The 19403-nt window shown below is 44.2% G+C and overlaps 1 protein-coding gene across 3 annotated transcripts in view; it reads left to right on the top strand.

The window, feature by feature from the left end:
• BRINP1 (BMP/retinoic acid inducible neural specific 1) overlaps positions 1-19403 on the top strand; it is a 194246-nt gene that overhangs the window by 18396 nt on the left and 156447 nt on the right. Inside the window, exon 2 of one of the 3 annotated variants that reach the window (XM_021078073.1) lies at positions 11527-11682. The exons of 1 other annotated variant lie outside the window; for it this stretch is intronic. The gene's annotated coding sequence lies outside the window, so the exon portion shown is untranslated. Of the gene's footprint in view, positions 1-11522; positions 11683-19403 lie in introns of all 3 variants that reach the window. One more of the 3 variants, XM_021078035.1, reaches the window with a different exon arrangement.

The following is a 19403-nucleotide window of genomic DNA, read 5'->3' as shown; positions in this document are numbered from 1 at the left end:
ATGAATCTTGAGGATCTTTAGATAGGAAAAAGGTGGCCATGAAGGAAATACAATGTTAAGTAACATGAATGGTAAATACATTGGCGAAGGGGCACCAGTGGTGGAGACGGATGGAGTTTCTGAACAATATAAAAGTTCTTGGTGGAGTTCCTATTGAGGCGCAGGGGAAGCGAATTTGACTAGAATCCATGAGGATGTGGGTTCCATCCCTGGCATCGCTCAGTGGGTCAGGGATCCAGCATTGCTGTGAGCTGTGGTGTAGGTCTCAGATGTGACTTGGATCCCACGTTACTGTGGCTGTGGCAGAGGCTGGCAGCTGTAGCTCCTATTGGATCCCTAGCCTTGGAACTTCCAAATGCCGCAGGTGTGGCCCTAAAAAGCAAAAAAGAAAATCGAAAAGTCCTTGGTGCTGGCGCTTGGGGTGGGGTGGGGGAGGTGAGGGAAGCGATTGATACCCCAGGCAGAGAAGTTATAGAAAGCTTGAAGCAAAAGAGGAATCAATGGCTTTGCTCACCGACCAGCCCTGCTGGAATTACTCCTGTCATTTTAGAAAATAGTCCCTTAAGTATCAGTCTTCTTTCTTAGGACTGTAAGCTCCATGAAAGTAGGCGTGATATATGGTTTTATATGAAAAAGGTTTCTAGAAAAGTGCTTTGCATGGCTGGACCCTGCAGGCTTCCTGTTTATTTTCCCCTCCTTAGCTTCCTCTTATTTACATGTGGCCAATTATTGTTGATCCGTGAACTTGCTTATGTTCCCTTCTGAAGTGCGGGCTTATGGGGCCAAGCCTTTTCTTAAAACAAAAACCAAAAAAAAAAAAAAAACCTGGTACCTATTTTGTGTGTGGTAGTTGTTTCCTCCTCATCCTCTCACGCAGGTACAGAAAGAACCTGGCTTAAGGAAGTGCACAGAGTGTAAGAGCTCTTTGCTTTAGAGCATGGAAGCTCTGTGTGTGTGTGTGCGTGCTGTTCCCATAAAAGGTGAGTTTGGATGTTTTGCACATGAGTGTGCCAGTGTACTTGAAGGTAGGTACTCATGGAGTCCCATGTGCATTCCTATATAATAAACTGGTGTGAAATGAAAATGCGCTGACGAATAGGTTAAAACTGTGCGTGACTCTATGATCCTTGACATCTGCGTGCTGAACATCTACCTTGTACCTGACGATGAAATAAGTGCTCTCATAGATGCTAATATATTGGATTTTATGACTATGAAATAGGTGTGACCGTTTCTATTTTGAAGATATGACATCTAAGGCTCTTCAAAATGAGGTGATCAGGGCTGGTGTTTGAAATGGGGTCTCTCTATGAAAGCCTTTTATTTACATGTTTTTGAGTTTGCGTGTGCTTGGTGTGTGAGTTCAGGAGAGTGTGTGTGTACACATTTGTTCGTGGGCATGAAAGTATGTTTACATTTTTTTTCTTTTTCATTTCTTTAACATACATTTCTTTTGTTAATTTTTGTTTTTTGGTTTTTTTTTTTTTTTTTTTTTTTTTTTTTTTTTTTTTTTTTTTGGTCTTCTTAGGGCTGCACCCACAGTATATGGGGAGGTTCCCAGGCTAGGGGTTGAATTGGAGTCTCAGCCTCTGGCCTACACCACAGCCATAGCAACCCCAGATCTAAGCCGCGCAATTGTGCCGCGGCTTGCACCAATGCTGGATCTTTAACCCACTGAGCAAGGCCAGGGATTGAACTTGCATCCTCATATCCTCATGTATACTGGTTGAGTTCCTTTTTTTTTTTTTTTTTGTGGTGGCCACATTGTGGCATATAGGAGCTCAATGCCAGATCCTTCCTTAACCTACTGAGCGAGGCCAGGGATCGAACCCACATCCTCATGGATACTAGTTGGGTTCGTTATCACTGAGCCACAGCAGGAACTCCCTAGTTGTGTTCTTAACCCTCTGAGCCACAGGGGGAGCTCCTCTTTTGTTAATTTTTTAAAAACATTTATTAACGTATGGATGATTTACAATGTTGTGATAACATACATTTCTTAATACTTGTGGGTGTCTCTCTACATATGCATATGTCTGTAGTAAATATGATGCATCGGCTGAAAGCATCATCATCTGCCAGAGCACATCTATGTCTTTGGTTTTTGGGAGTCAGGGGAGTGTGGACTGTGGGAGCTGTAGGGGAAGAACATCCAAGAGACAGAGGACAGGTAACTTAGTATAAATTCATGCGCAGTGCTGACCTGACTGTGTGCTTTGTAGGGAGATTTCACTACAAGTTATTAACTCCTGAGATCTTTTTTTTTTTTAATAAGCGTATCCAGGAGTTCCTGTTGTGGCTCAGTGGTTAAATCCGACTAGGAACCATGAGGTTGGGGGTTCAATCCCTGGCCTCGACCAGCGGGTCAAGGATACAGCGTTGCTGTGAGCTGTGGTGTAGGTCGCAGACACGGCTCGGATCCCACATTGCTGTGGCTGTGGTGTAGACCAGTGGTTACAGCTCTGATTAGGCCCCGAGCCTGGGAACCTCCATATGCCACAGGTGTGGCCCTAGAAAAGACAAATAAATAAATAAATAAAGTTTTGTTTCAAAACCTATCATAGATGTTAGTGGTGACCTAAAAATGTGAAGAAAAAAGAAAAAAGAAAAAAATAAGTACATCCAGGCCCAACCCAGACCCACCAAATCAGATTTTCCTTGGCTGTACCATGATTTGACTATGTTGAAAAGTGTCCTCCAGCAGGTCTCAAGAGTATCCTTGTCTGACAACCTCTGCTCTCTGGCAGCCTGCATCCCACAGTGGTTCCCAAAGGCCAGGGTGTGTCTTTGGGGAGGCTGATTAACAGGCAGGATCCCAGCTTCTACAGCCTGGAGCTTCACTCAGAAGTCTGTGGTCTGGACTCAAGATGCTTTTTAAAAGCATCAGGTGTGTCCATTTGAGGTGGTCCTGAGACCCCAGTTAGAGAAATATGAAAGTAGGCTTTAAAGATGGAGATGGATATAGAAATATAAATATAAAATAAAAATATAAAAATAGGCTTTAAAGAAGGAGATGGAGCCAAAGGAAGCAAATATCAGAGGGCATTCATGATACAGAAACTTAAGGAGGGCAAAGAGAGAAAGAATTGGGAGGAGGAGTTCCCTTCGTGGTGCAGTGGAAATGAATCTGACTAGGAACCATGAGGTTGGGGGTTCGATCCCTGGCCTCGCCCAGCGGGTCAAGGATCTGGCCTTGCTGTGAGCTGTGGTGTAGGTCTCAGATAAGGCTCAGATCTGGCATTGCTGTGGCTGTGGCTGTGGCTGTGTTGTAGGCAGGCAGCTACAGCTCCGATTAGACCTCGAGCCTGGGAACCTCCATATGCCGAAGGTGCGGCCCTAAAAAGACAAAAAAAAAAAAAAAGAATTGGGAGGAAAGAAATGCAGAAGTTGAGGAAGGTGTCAGAGCGCTCTTGGGGTGGTCATTTTAGAAGGTGCAGGAAAAGTTAAAACCTGCAGGAATTATTTTCTGTGTGCGGCACTGACGTTGTTTCACCAAGAGGCTGCAGGAACTCTCTGAGGCAGGCCCTGTGTTTCTGTTTTGCAGATGATCTGACTGAGGTTCAGGCTGAAGTGATTTTTTTGAAGTCGCACTGGAACAGAGCTGGGGTTTGAACCCAGGTTTTCCTGTCACGTGTTGCCTCTCCCCATCCCTGCGTCTCCCATCGCTGTTTCCTATGCTGGGGTTTTGCTCAGTCCCCGACCTGAACCCACATAAATCTCAAGCAGCCTGACACCTAGCCAAGCCACATAAACATTCCAAATTCACTGCGCTGATGCTCCAAGGGGTTGAAATAGAACTTTGAAATTCTCCTTCACTTTTAATTAAAAAAAAGATTTAGGCCAACCCTGGGTTCCCAGTTCTATTTAACTGCGACTGCTTTTAACCGTTGCTGTATTTTTATTGTTGCAAATGTGACGCACCGATCCATCTTCCTTGTAATGCTTCTCGGTTTCTGCTCCATCTGTTGAAGAGAAAACATTTGCAGAAATCTCTCGGCTTCTCTCCAAGGGCTGAAACTTCAGTGGTAGCAAGGGAGGCAGTGCAGGAAATGGACTTGGCCATCAGCGAAATCAGGAAATTGGCAAAATCTATTTTCCAGTATCTTTCGGATAATCATTTCCCCAAACTAAAGGTTCACCCGTGTGCCCAGTCAGTGCCATTATGTTCCCCTGTGTGCATCTAGGGGTTGGTGAGGCACCTCCCTCACACTTACAATAGAACTGTCAATTCTGTTCTAATTTTTATCTGTCTTCTCTTCTATGCTAGGCCCTATGCTGGGGTTTTTCTAATAATCTATCGTTAGTTCTTAATAAGGACTATGTTTGGTGTACAAAGGGTTTTGGACTCATGTTGGATGATTGCGTTCAAGTCCTTGCTTTGCTATGGTTTAACCTGGCAGATCACTCCAACTCTCTGAGCCTGGATTTCCTGGGAAAGCCCCAGAATGTTGTAAGGATCAAGTGGTTTAATTAAAGCCCAAACACTCTGCCAGTTGTGAGATGCTGCACTCATGCTATACATAACCAGTCATGCCACTAATTTGTCAGTTCATTCTGTTTGTTCATGCTTTCATTGACTCATATATGGGATGTTTGTTGAATGAATGCTGTGCACCAGGTCCTGCTTTGGTGTGAGTGATACTAACATGAATAAGGCAGAATCCACACCCTCCAAGTGCCTGCATGTAAGGCAACATAATAAGTGTTGGCACACAGTTATGAATAGGCTGTCATTTCTGTTAAAGTGGAAAATCAAGAAGAGGCAGGAGGCCAGAGCACTGAGACTTCAAGTAAGTTTTAATGACCAACAGATTGGCTAGGAGCACCAAGAGAGAACCCGGGCTCTCCATGCTTAGGACACCCTTAGTTGTGTAGGAAAGGAGGTAGTTTCTTTTTCTTTTTTCCTTTTTTTTGGGGGGTCTGTTTAGGGCTGCACCTGCGGCATATGGAGGTACCCAGGCTAGGGGTATAATCAGAGCTGTAGCTGCCAGCCTATGCCATAGCCATAACAACACAGGATCTGAGCCTCGTCTGCAATCTAGGCCACAGCTTACGGCAACACCAGATCCTTAACCCACTGAGCGAGGCCAGGGATAGAACCTGCGTCCTCATGGATACTAGTCAGATTCTTTTCTGCTAAGCCACATGGGAACTCTGATAGTTTCTGCTTTTAGCACAGGTTTGTTCTTGTGCTGAGTCAATGGTCAAGGGTTGGAGGAGGCAATCTCCTTAGGCATGTGGGTAATGGCTTTGGGTAGGGGGTAGAGGGAAGTTGTAATGGAACATCCCATGAGGAATGACTGATTAACTGGTCTCCAGGGCAGCTCAGTGTCCCAGGGGATCAGGCTTTTAGATTTTAAGTCCGATTAGAGTTTTGGCAGTGCCTAGCAATCATGTTCTATTCCCCAGGGAAGATTTTCCTCTTCCTTGGGGGTCCAGGGATTCTTCAAAGAGGGGATTACTTTGAATATTAAAAAATCAGGACTTTGTTAGGTTTGGGATGGGGAGAGAGTAAAAAGAACATTTTTGGTGGAGGGGTTAGCTAGGGAAAAAGTAACAGAGGTGAAACAGGTTGAGACTTGTGGAAAATATCTGTAGGGAATCTAGAAAGTAAAGGTGGAGATTCCGGACAAGACATGGAGAGTAAGCTATGGGGAATAATGAGGTGAAGTGCCAGTAGCTGATAGGTGGCCTCTAGCAGTGGGAGGAAGCCGTTAATAGATGGAATCAAGGAAGTAGCCCTGGGTGATACTGTGATTTGTAATAAGAAACATTTTTTGGTTGTCATCCCCCTTTCTGGCTCAGAGCTCTGAAAATCCTTGGAATTTCCTAAGTGATTGAAGCTATAAAAAGTGTCTTTTGTTATGTTAATGAGATACTTTTTCAAAGGCACCTAAAGGTGGGGGCAGGATGCCAGTGGAGCCAACCAGGAAATCACTTTTGGTCCCATCCCCCCCCAACTTCTGGGGGAGGGAGAAGGGGTAGAGGGTGCATTTATCACCAGTGGTCATTGATTTCATCAGTCATGCTTATGTAAAGAAGAGGCTTTTGGTGAGCTTTGGGGGTTGGTGAACTTGTGAAGCTTTGGGGAGAGTGGCTCCCCAAGAGGAAGCCCTGATCCCTTTCCCCTTCCTTGCCCTTTACATCTCTTCCAAGTGGCTGTTCCTAAGTTATATTTTCTTATAATAAGCTGACAATCTAGTGAGTAAACAGGTTTCCTGAGTTCTGTGCGCTGCTCTAGCAAATTAATCAATCCCCAGGAGAGGGTCATGGGGACCTCTGATCTATAGTCCATCAAAAGTATAGGTAATCACCTAGGCTTGAAGTTGACACCCTGAGTTAGACGGGGCCATTGGAATCTTGAATCTATGGGTCATTGATCAGAAGCATAGGTAAAAACCTGGGCTTTTGAATGGCATCTGAAGTCCGAGGAGGGGCTCACTGGGACCCCTAATCTATAATGATGGGTCAGAAACACAGGCGATAACCTGGGGTTGTGATTGGCATCTGAAGTGTGTGCACTTGGGTTGGGGGGCAGTCTCTGGGTAGATAGTGTCAGAACTGAGTTGAATCTGGGCATATCCAACTGGTGTCTGAGCCTGGCTTCTTCTTGGTGTGGGAACCACCCTCTATCCCCAACCCTGGTCACATTGAAATTGTTCTCAGAACACCAAAGACTCTATAATAATGATAGATACCTTTTACTGAACACCTCATCATTTCATTGAATGCTCAAAACACTAAGATGCTGTGGGGGAAGAGGTTCAGTTCAACTGATGTAGGAACTGAGGTTAAAAGAGTTGATAGGACTCATCTACGTAGATAGTGGTCCCCACAACTTACCAGATCTGTCTGCTTATAGCCTCTGCTCTTAATTGCCTCACTATCCAGATTAGCATTTTATTTTATTTTATTTATTTATTTATTTATTTATTTATTTTTGTCTTTTTTTTGCTATTTCTTGGGCCGCTCCTGTGGCATATGGAGGTTCCCAGGCTAGGGGTCAAATCGGAGCTGTGGCCGCCAGCCTACGCCAGAGCCACAGCAACGCAGGATCCAAGCCGCGTCTGCAACCTACACCACAGCTCATGGCAACGCCGGATCGTTAACCCACTGAGCAAGGGCAGGGACCAAACCCGAAACCTCATGGTTCCTAGTCAGATTCCTTAACCCCTGCGCCACGACGGGAACTCCCAGATTAGCATTTTAGAAACATCTGATTGATTAGCTCTAGGAAGGAGCTGGTAAAGAGGGAGTGGCTGAACAAATAACAAATTGTGGTTACTCCGGAGGGTAAGAAAATCCCTTAGAACTCTCAGAAGTCACTCTGAGAGTGGAATTCCAGGCATCATTCCCAAATTTGTCAGGGAAGCACTTTGAAACAAGGAGGAAAATCTATGTGGGCAACTTTCTGGGGCACCCATGGATGGAGATATGAATATGGGAAGAAGTCAGGCCCTCTGGCTTCTGTTCTTTAACATCTTTCCCCTCAATTCCAGTGAATTCTTAGGAAATACCTAACATTTCTGGATAATGTCGTGGCAAGATGCCTTCTCTGGCAATCCACCAGAGACAGAACCCCGAAGTGAAAAGGCCATAAAACAACCCATAAACTTTATTTTTTTCTCCTCTATAATTACATTTTTATAGCATTTTAAAATTCCTTGAAGGAAGAGCCATAGAATCACAAACTCTGTGTCTGAAATGTCTGAGATTTTTAGCCTCTTAATCTGGGAATGGCTACACCCGCTCCCTAGATTCCACCTCATTCCATTATTGCTAAAACCTTTGCCTGCTGGCTTGTCTTTCATGCATATGACTTTCCCCGCCATTCTTCTTTGGTCATGACCTATAGGTTGATGGCTTTCCATTGCTGGCCTACAATTTGGTATTTAATAGATGATGCCTTCTCTATTTTCTGTTGCTGGTTGAAATGTTCTTTCTCTTACAAAATGCTGGTAATAGAACTTGTGATTTCTATTTCACTAAATACATTTAGCTAAATGTATACTTTCATATAAATGTATACATTTATATAAATAAATGTATCGTACATTTATACACTTATATAAATGTAAATACTTATACATTCATGTTGGTCCCCAAAATTGCTTTTATAAATTTGACTTGGCCATGGAACTGGAAAGGTTGATGTTGACACTATAGGTCCCATAGAATCTGCTTTTCATTCAATGTTTGACTACAGAATCCTGTTATCATACCTTTGTATATTTCATCATCTCCCATTATACTTTAGTAATATCTTGCCCATAGTAGGTCATTAAATGTTTGATATATAAGTGAAATTCCAGGTAATCAAAAATGTATTGAGTCCTTTTTCTGTGTAAACAGCTGCTTAATGTAATCAAGCATGGATAATTATACAAATAAATTTCAGTCTGATACAAAGCTGACAGGTAAGACTTCAGAGTTGGGTAAGCTTAGTGGGTTAAGGGCTGAGGTTCTGGAACCAGACTGCCTGAGTGTGGGCCCATTAACTTGCTCTCTCAGGCAGTATACTTTACCATGTACTGCCTCAGTTACCTCTCTGTAAGGTGGGTATAATAAAAGCCTTGCAGAGTTGTGAAGATTGGCATGAGATTACCCAGGTAAAGATTTTAGAGCAGCGCCTGATACATAAAAAACACTCAGTAGATGTTAACTCTTATCATTAAAGCTCACTTTGTTAGAAATGATGCAGTAGGGAGGAGTTCCTTTGTGGCGCAGCAGATGAAGATTCTGATGCTGTCACAGTAATGGCTTGCGTTGCTGCTGTGGCCCAGTTGCAATCCCTGGTCTGGGAACTTCCACAGCCCACAAGCACAGCCAAAAATAAAATATATATATTAAAAAAAACAGTAATGATGGATTAGAGAGCCCAGATTGACCTGATTCAGGAGATCAGGGTACGTGTTCCTGTTCCAACAGCTTATTAGTTGAGTAAACTTGGAAGAGTCATGTAACCTTTTTGTATAAAACCAATTCAGAATAATTGGTAAGACTTTAGTAAGTTACTGAACATAGGATGGAGAAGTCGAGAAAGATCCCATGAAGAGGAACTTTAAAGGATGAGCAGAGTATTGCCATGAAGAAGGCAGTGAGATGGTGACTGAAACGTGGAAGTGGCCTTTGGAGCCCCCTAGTTTCCTCTTTCTGGAAAGTTCTCGCAGAATTAATAAGACAATTCTTTTTTATTAGGTGGGGGGATAGTGAAACTATTACAGCTGATGGGACATTCTCTTTCATGGAGACACCTAGAAATAGAATTTCCATTCTCTCCCTAAATTCACAATGTTCGTGAAGCCCTTTCCAATCCTAAGAGAGCTGATAAAAAGATGAAACTAAAGTTGAAAAAATGGAATGAAGGAAACTCAAGTTAGAATGTTGAATGTTAGGATGTGGTTCGGGGCTGAATTGTTATCAAGTATATTTAAGACGGGATCATGCTGGGGGGGTTTGCTGTATGACACGAATGGAATCAGATGTGTGCTTCTGAATATTCAATGAGGCAGAGGTTGTAGGTGCTTCTGGCTCTCTGGGCTCTCTTGGTGCCAGAGATTAGGCTGCCATCTGGATCATACCTACATCCAAGACGTGGCGTGGATTCTTGCTGATTTTCAGAAGTTTGTCAACAATGTATTTTTATTTTCATGCAGAGAAAAAAAATTAATGCTAGAGCATAAGGTTATGAGAGGAGACTGGTCATGTGGGGGTGAGGCAGGAAGTCTGAGGATTTCTTTTTTTTCTGTGCATGCGGGATCTTGGTAAGCCACAGCAGGGACTGAGTTTTAAAAAAAAAATCAGGCATGAGCAGAGGATTCTGAATGCATAATCTGTTTGAATGGCTCTGTTAGTAAAACAAAGGTGTTTGCACAATTGGATGGGCGCTGTGGCATTTGAGGCTGACTGCAAGGCCAGGAACTGGGAGGTGGAGGCAGGTGCACAAACTCAGAACTGGGTAAGCATTTTAACTAGAGGATCTTGGAAATCCATCTATCTGCTTACACATTCTTCTATTCATGCAACACGCATGTGTGAACAGGCTCCTTTTTGTACTAAAGGCTGTAGTTAAAAATGATGAAGTAGATATGTCTCTGCTCTGGAGGAGTTTAATCAATTGATAAATATATGTTATGTACCTCCAGTGTGCTAAGTGCTGGTGGTATAAAAGTGAACTAGATGGTATGGCTTTTACTTTTAAGGAGCTTACGATTTAGGAGAAAGATTAATGTTAAGCAAATACAGTATAAAATGAGCATAATGGAACATGTGTGTGTAAATATATATGTATATTCCAAATAATAATAACGATGATAATAATGATGGTGATAAGTACAATGTATATTTACTGAGCATTTACTATGTGTAAGGCACAGTACTAAAACATTTTATTATATGCGCTTCTCAAATGATTCTTCTTGCTACCCGCTGAAATAAAGCAGAGTACAGTTACTCTATAAATTTTACCAATGAGAAAACGGATTCAGGGATGTTAATTAGGTTGCCCGAGGAAACAAAAGAAGAGCAACAGAGTGGGAAACAGACTGAAGTCTTCTGACTCCAGCACCCTTCCTCTTCTTTCCATCCATTCCATCTCTCCCAGCACGTGATATGGGCATTGGAAGTAAGAGCAGGTAGCGTAGCTGATTGGAGAGGTGGTGTGGAGGCAGGGAAAATGCTTTAGCTGGGTGTCCTGGGTCTCGTGAGAGTTCCTTAGGAGGACACATCCAGGAAGGGCCTCTCCAGCTGTGAGAGCAACGTGGCCTCAGTCATCACAGACAATTGAGGAGGAATAATGAGCTCCAAGGAGATGGGTTGGGGGCAGTCAGGAGAAGGTGGAATTCTGCCACGAGGCACCGCCTTGGGCAGGGAACAGTGTCCCACATCTCGGTACAGCCGGCCCTCCGGATCTGCGGATGTGGCACCCGCGGATGTAGCATGCGCAGTTGTGACACCCACGGATGCAAAACCCGCGATTCTAAAGGACCAGCTGTACTCTGCCATTTTAACTAAGCGGCTTGAGCGTCCATGGATGTTGCTATTCAGGGAGTGTCCTGGAACCAATCACCCACGGTTACCAAGAGACAACTGTATCTGCCAAGGATCAGTTACTTCGCAGGGACTGAGAGAGGGAGAATTCACTGGCCTGATTAGCAACCCCCCTACAGAGATAAAGAAGGAAGAGGCAGGTAGTAAATGTAGAAAGATGGGCTTCCAGGTTTAAGAACCCCTTTGAGGGACATGGGCAGCTTTCAAACAGGGTGCTGTGCAGGCGGAGTAAACATTTTGAAAGAGCCAGATCCGTCAAGTTAAATGCAAATGCAGTCAATGTGGTAAATGCTAGCAGATGAGTAGGGAGAAACGCTGCCTGGTGCCAGGCGGGGAGTGGAGCCGTTAAGTTCAGGGTTTATGACTTGAGGAACGTGACCCATATATAGCCGGCTTTCTCTTACTGATGTGTTTTTAATCGGATGTTCTTCTAAAATTCACCCCTCACTGACTCCATATCTCATTTCCCGAAGGCAGCGTGGAGCAATCTGTTTGCATCTGCACTTTATACAGCTGTGGATCCTTCTCCCGTCACACCTGGAGGGTCCCATCTTGGCCACAGCACAACAGCCCAAGTACCATTGTGCTGAATGACCTGGAGAAAGCTCAGCTTGACGTTGTGCCCTAATAACAGTAAGAAGCCCACTTCCTATGTTCCAGGCATGCCGCTGCTAACTGCTTTACATGCATTCACTGGTTTGATCCCCGCAGCAGCCCCGAAGCTTATGTTCATCTCTATTTTATAACTGTGTAAACTGAGGCAAAAAGAAATAAAGCAACTTGTTCAAGTTCTGTAGGTAATTAATGGCAAACCTCAGATTCGAACTGTGGATGCCATAGTTCCAGAACGTAGTGCTTCGTCTCTCTAGTGTATTGTTTGTTGGCTGCTCTACATAGATTTTTCCAGCACAAGCTTAGGAGCAGTTTAGAGCCAGTGCTGTAATAAGAGTTACGCCTTCCAATAGGAATGGAAGTAATATCAGGCCATCTCTAACACCATTGAGTTAATTTGGCCCACACGTCACCTGTCACCCATGGGCGATTCTTACTGGACGTGTGTCTGGGAGTCTCCCAGGTGCTGAACATGCCAACCCAGATCTAGCTGCAGCCATGATACAAATGCAAGTAAAGGTCCCACTTTGCAGATCCATAAATGGGGATTAGACAGCTGATGTAATATTCCCAAGGTTAACTGTTGTAGTTGGCCAATGAGGGCCTCAAATTTAGGCTGAACTGGCACCAAAGTCCTTGTTCTTACCAGAGATTTTTGCGCAGGCCATTTCCCTGCTCTTTGTGTCTGTTTATTTGTCCTAAAACAAAGGAATTGGATTAGTTCAGTGTTTTGGAAATGTCAGTCTTTCAGGTACCACCTTAACACTTTCTGCTCTATTTTTGTTCCATCTATGCTACTTAATATCTTCCCTAAATTAACCCTCTTCTTTTTTTTAATTAAAAGATTTTTTTTGTTTGCTTTTAGGGTTGCACCCTCGGCATATGGAGGTTCCCAGGCTAGGGGTCCAATCAGAGCTGGAGCAGCTGGTCTATGCCACAGCTACAGCAACACCAGATCCGAGCCACGTCTGCAACCTACACCACAGCTCACGGCAATGCCAGATCCCTAACCCACTGAGCGAGGCCAGGGATCAAACCTGTGTCCTCAAAGTTACTAGTCAGATTCGTTTCCACTGCACCATGATGGGAACTCCCATACTACCACTAATTTCTTTTTTAAAAAATTGTATCCATTAAATAGACAGTAACTATACAAATAATACAATGAACACAAAAACAGTGGGATGATATTCTAGTTTATAGTCTAGGTTATATGTTCAGCTATATTCTTGCCTGCCCAAGTCTCTAATCATTAGGCCTGCCTTCTTTGTGGGCAAAATAAATATTTTAAAATGTTAGAGAGAAGCTAGATACATAGTAATGTTGAAATGAGTCTTTCTCATTAACTTGAGAGAGACTTGAAAATGGGCATTTTTTTCACTATATGAGTTAAAATTACTTTATGAAAAATTGTGTCTCTACTTAAAGCCATGTCTCTTACGGCCAGCATTTCATGCTGGCCTTGGGGAAACCAGAGTATCTTTCCAGCTCTTACATTCTTTAATCCTAAGAATCTTTCAAAGCTCCTCCAATAATTAGCGATCCATTTTGAGAGACTTGATTGGTTGGTGAATTAGAAGGTAGCTAGACTGAATCTAGATGGAACTATGGAAGAAGGAAGTACAAAGAGAGCTCTCGGAACATCCAGAAGGGAAGTGAGAATTGGAGCCTCTGAAAAGCTCAGTGCTAGAAATTTGTTTCCGGAGCCACATCCCGCTGCTGCTGCCCCCCACCTCCGCCCAATTCTAACATTTTCAGTCTTTTATCATTTTGCTGTGAGGCCCATTCATTCCTCACTCCCCGGACTTTTCCTCAATTCTTACCTACTTGTCTCTGTTTTTGCTGGACAGTGGAAAGGACTGACTTCAAGGTCAAGAGCCATGTCTCATGAAGGTTTGCCCTTTAACAAATCTGTCAGAGGAATAAACAAGAACCTCCATGAATCTACAATGTCCCCATTCATTGGTTGGACATTTGGCCCATGTCATTCCACTTACCCCAACAAATTCAATGAATGAGGTAGGTGAGAGTCAGTGTCTCATTTGCACATCAGAAGATGAGATCTGGAGAGGACCATCAGTAACTCAGTTAAGTCCCTCAGCTTCCTGTAGAGTTGGACTGCCTCGAAGTCTGTGCTTCCCCTTCTGGGGTGGTGAGGTGCTGGAGGTTTTGCTGGGTTGGCAAACAGGAGGTGTTTGGATTGGGGGCAGTGCCTGGACTCACCCTGCACACTGGGGGTGGGGCACTGTCACACCTTTCTGCTCAGCCTCTCTTTGTTCCCTGATAGACTGGTGATGCTAATGAGACCCTACTCTTGGATTTGAGCCCCTTGGGGGCCAATTAACTTCACTTTACTTCAGCTGCCAGGAACCTCAGAACTAAATCCAGATCAATTAACTCTTCCCAGGTGCCCGGTAGCATTTCTTCCTTCACTCATTTGAACTCTTCTTTGTTCCCTTTTTATTTTTAATTGTCCTGATTTATATCTTATTTAACTTTGTAATATTCCTTTAGCTGTGTCTGGGGGGAGTTTGGGTAAGGATTCTAGATAAATAAGTAAAATCACTTTAGTGTTAACTCGACAGAGAATGGCTCCTAGGTCCTCTTCTGAATGGAAAAGCTCAGGTTGTTCCTGAGAATGTGGCTTAGAGAGGTGAATCCTTTTTTGGAGGGCACTAGGGGCATGGCCAAATCTGGCCCATGACCTGTTTTTGCCGATAAAGTTTTATTGACACATGACCATGCACATAAAAAAAAAATAGTCTGTGATTGTTTTCATGCTACAAAGGCAGATTTGAGTAATTGAAGTGTGGACGATATGATCCATCTACCTAAACTATTTACTACCTGACCTTTCAAAGAAAAAGTTTTGTATTCTTGTCCTAGTGGAAAAGAAGATTAGTAGGAGCTGCTGTCCTGGTAAACAGAGTAGCTAAAGTTTTCTTTGTTTTCCCCCTTCATTTACTGCCTCATGTTTCCTTTCCTCCCTCATTTCTTTTTCTTCACCTTCCCTTTCTCTCCCTTCCCCACCTCCCTCCCTTCCTGCCTGCCTACCTTCTTTCCTCCTTCTCCGCTTATTTTGAGCTGAAAAATCCTTTCTGGTCCAGCCTTTTCTATTTATGAAGAGAACACTGAACTCCAGAGACCAGAAGTAACCATCCAGATAAGGTGGCCAGAGAGCGGCTGTGATGTATCCACCACTTCCCAGCTGGTGCTTTTCTCCCTGATGTCTTTTACTATGTATTAGAATATGGTGGAGTTCCCATTGTGGTGCAGTGGTTAACGAATCCGACTAGGAACCATGAGGTTGTGGGTTCGATCCCTGGCCTTGCTCAGTGGGTTAAGAATCTGGCGTTGCTGTGAGCTGTGGTGTGAGTCGCAGACGTGGCTCGGATCCCGCGTTGCTGTGGCTCTGCGTAAGCTGGTGGCTACAGCTCCGATTATACCCCAAGCCTGGGAACCTCCATACGCCGTGGGAGCGGCCCTAGAAAAGGCAAAAAGACAAAAAAAAAAAAAAAAAAGAATATGATTAGGAGCTAAGAGGAGATGAGAGGTATAAAAATATAGGAAAAGCATCTAACACAGTACCTGGCACATAATAAATGATCAGTAGGGCTTATCTGGTTTCTAGAAAAGGCCCAGTCTGATTGCAGAGGCAAAAAAAGAATGCCAGAAACTAGTCAGAGCCTTAGAGGTTGGTGTTTGTTTTTTGCTTGTGTGTTTGTGTTTTCTAATATACTCTTTTGGCACAGAATAAGATACTCTAATATACTCTTAAGGCTCCAGCATTGCTGCAGCTGCTGTGAGTGTTTGATCCCTAGTGCAGGAACTTCCACATGTCTTGGTTGTGGCCAAAAAAAAAAAAAAAAAAGAGGTTGGTGTTTTTTTAAGGCAGCAACAAGTTGGTCTGGAGAGGCTTCTGATCCCCCAACATCCCTCCCTGCATCTTGGCTGCCTCTGAGCTCCCTTTAAAAACTCCTACCTTAAGCCAAAATCCTTATTTCAAAAGTGGCAGAAATTGAGTCTCAGCAAGAGAGGAGTTAACTTGCCCAAGGCCACATAGTAAGGTGGGGCAAAAGCCAGAATTAGAACCCAGGTATCCTGGGTCCCCAAACACTCTTTCCACTGCAGGATTCTGTTGAGTAACCATGGAATGGGGGCATATGATTTAAAGGACAAAAGAACAAGGTTTAGGATTTGAGAAAGGGCTGATGTAATCAGGAAAGACTTCCTGGAGGAGGCAAGGCTTAGGTGGGACAAAATGCATAGAGAAAATGTTCTGCACCAATAGGACTGCAGTGCATTGCCCAAAGTGTTAGGGAATTAGAGGTGTGGTTATCAGATCTGCACTGCTGTATAGAAAGCAAAAATGAGGTTAGGGCATTAGGTTAGGTCTAGTTAAGGGCGAGATTAATTAAGATATTTGGACTTGATCCTGTAAACTCAGATGCACCTGTTAGCACATGGATGTGTTGTATTTGACCCTCACGGGCAAAGGGTAGGGCTGAGATCATTTGCAAGTGCTTAAAAATGGAGAGATGTCACATAAAAATCTGGATTTCCTTCTGACTTCTGAGAAATCAGGTGACCTTGCAGCCTAGAGTCAGCATCCCTACCCAGAAGTAGTCTGCTGTCCTAGACTGGTTCACATGCCTACCAGGCTACCACTTATCACTACGCCTCTTCCTTCCTTTCCTTCATTACTTCCACCTTCCCTCCTCCCCTCCTCCTTCCCTTCTTCCCTCCTTCCCCCTCCTTCCCTCCCAGCTCGCTCCCTTTCCTTTTTTTCTCCCTGTCTTTCTTTCTTCCTACCTTGCTTTCTTGCTTTCTTGCTTTTTTCTTTCCTTCCTTCCTTCTTTCTTCCTTTCTTTCTCTCCTTCTTTCTCTCTTTCTTTCTTTCTCTCTTGGCTGCATCCCTGGCATGCAGAAATTCCGGGTCAGGTTATTTAAGGGTTGAACCCACGCCATAGCAGTGATCTGAGCCACAGCAGTGGCAATGCTGGATCCTTAACCACTAGGCTATCAGGAACTCTTACTATGCTCCCTTCTTACACTCTGGAGAGGATCACTGCTTTCCCTCACGTTTATGGTCTAGACTCTGTAGGCTTTTGAGTTTACATTCCCTGAAGATCTGGCAATGCACTAAAATCATTGTTGTGATGAAATCAATGTTAGAGGGTGTTTCTTTGCTCATCAAACATTTATTGAGCATCTCTTTCCTGCAAAGCTTTAGAAGGGAAGGATTGTGTTCAGAAGATGAATTAGGAGGCTGGTCCAGTGGTTCAGACAAGAGAGGATGAAAATTGCTTAGGGACAGAGACTTGCATCACAATGGGGAAGAGGTTGGACCCTTCTCCCTCAATCCTCATAGTCCTCCTTTTAAAAAGAAAGCCACTCCATCCCATTTCCATAGAACCAGTTACCTGTCCTTTTATACTTTTTCACCTGGCTTCTTTTATGTTACATTTATCTGAGAACGGAGATTTGTCCTCCTTCCTTCTCATATTCTTTCTCTCTCTCTTTCTCAAATGAACACTTGTCAAATGAACACATCCCATATGGTCCTGGCTCCCTGTACTTCACCCCTCGCATACAGAGTAGATGATTCCAAACCTCCAAGGGTGGGGCTGTGCCTTCGCGGACCTGCCTGGAGGAGGTCTGATCGGGCTGGCAGCGTCAACCTCACCGTGCTGCCTCTTCCAATCAATACAACTGCTTCCTTTCCACCTCTGCATTTGGCTGCAGCATTCTTGTTCCCTCTGCTCCCCAGCACTGCCCACCTGCTCTCTCCTGCATTTTGCTCCCATCCTCAGAGCCCACCCCTTCCATCCCCTCTCCCCTGTGTTCCGCAAAGGCTTCCATGTCTCTCCATCCCGCACACGCATTGCAGGATGATTGCTTTCAGAGTAATGAGGAGCTGTATTTGAAAAGTCAGCTTCACTTGAAATGGTCCTAATGCCAAAGCAAAAACGAAACAAAATCTTACCCCCACCTCAAAAAATCAATGCCTATAGGAATAGGAGAGGATGCTTGGAGAGTAGTAAAAAGTGTGTGAAGGAGGAGGCAAGAAGATGTGGTCTTTATCCTTGGTTTCTGCCGTTAACTAGCTATGGGACCTTGGGCAAGCTTGGGTTTCCTTCTTTCTAAAATGAAGCAGTGGGACTTGATTCTCTTTAAGGACTGTTCTACCTAAAATAGGAGATCTACCTAAATAGGACATCTCTGATGGGTTCTTTTCAACCCGTACATGACATGTGATGCCAGAAGACACTGGTATACAAACCAGAAGGCTTTTGCCCATGTCTTTCAACCTTAGTATGAACTCCCTCTCTGGAGGGCAGGCAAGGCTTGGGTGAGACTCAGTGGAAGAACTTGCTGGTTGTCTAAGATTTTGGTGGTTCTTAAGAAAGCTCTTCTCCTTCCCTATGGATCATCAGGAATAAGGTGAACATCAGACCATGCCACGTTAAGATTCTGTACTCCCCAGAGATGGAAGCCTAGATCAAATGGCACATTTGGGTCCCTCCCCACCTTAGGAGAGTGTTCCTGATCTCATAGAATGTCCATTTTAAGTTTATGGATGTCAGTTACCTCATCCTCATGCATGACACCTGGGCACACAAAAAAGTGTCCAGTAAGGACCTGTTGAATGGGTGAAAGTGGCTGATATTTGATCATAGTATGTCATTGAATGCGTGAGTCAGAAGAGCCCTTAGGGATCATTTTAGCTCCCTCCACCCCACACCTGTTTTCTACGCGGACAAAGTGAGGTCCATGGTCAGGATGAGCCTTGTCCTGGATCACACAGTGAATCAGAGCTCAAGCTGGGCTTGGAGCTCAGGCATCCTGGCTCCAAAACCAGTGCTTTTGCACCGACCAACACAGGGCCTCCTGCATTGTGACTTGGCTCGGACAATGGTAGGTTAACCATTTCCAGAGACTCTTGTGAGTTTTGTATAAATTATTTGAGCCTTCTGGGGGAGGCCCAGTGGGAGCCTTCTCTCCTCCCCCCCTGGGCTGGCTCTTTCTGTTGGTCTCTCTCAGGAGAACAGGATAATTTTCTCTCTGCTCTCCAGCAGCACACGGCCACCCCATCACTCACTCTAACAGACCCTGCTGAGCTCCCACAGTATATCTGGAAGCCATTTTCTGTTTGGAAGTCAGTGGCGGTCAGCCAGCATTTCAGTAATATTTGCTTTCCTAAGGCTTAGACAAATCAAATCCCTTTACTTCCTTAGACTCCATGCCTCTTGTCTGGCATATTTTTCCCTCATCCAAGGCAAGACAGAGACAAACATGGTAATATCTCTCTCCACCCTTCTCTCTTTCACCCCTTCCCTCCCTCCTTCTCTTCCCCCTCTCCCTTTTCCTTCACCCCTCCCCCTCTTCTTCTCTTCCTCATTTTCTTTCTCCTTCTCTTTCTCTCTGTATAAGTTCCTTCTTCACTTCCCCAGTATAGAATCAAAGCCCAAGACAGTATTTGGAAGCAATCTAGGAAAACACCCAAGACAAACTTCTTGATTCTATAATTACAGAGACTAGATTCCAGAGATGTGAGGATAACAGGATATCAGTTACCCTGTCTGGCCTCTGCAGTGGAAGCAGCAACGGGCTAGAATTTAGGCACCTGACGTAGCCTAGTCCAGTGTCAGTTAAACCTCCTAGCACCCTCTAATTTAGCCTCCATAAATAAGTCTGCTTCAAGCTTCGACTGTGCTGATGGTTCTGGGGCTGGGGTTGGA

This window comes from Sus scrofa, chromosome 1, assembly GCF_000003025.6.
Source record: "Sus scrofa isolate TJ Tabasco breed Duroc chromosome 1, Sscrofa11.1, whole genome shotgun sequence".
NCBI lineage: Eukaryota > Metazoa > Chordata > Mammalia > Artiodactyla > Suidae > Sus > Sus scrofa.
Note: the sequence above shows the minus strand (reverse complement) of the source record. Positions and strands in the feature narration are given on the sequence as shown.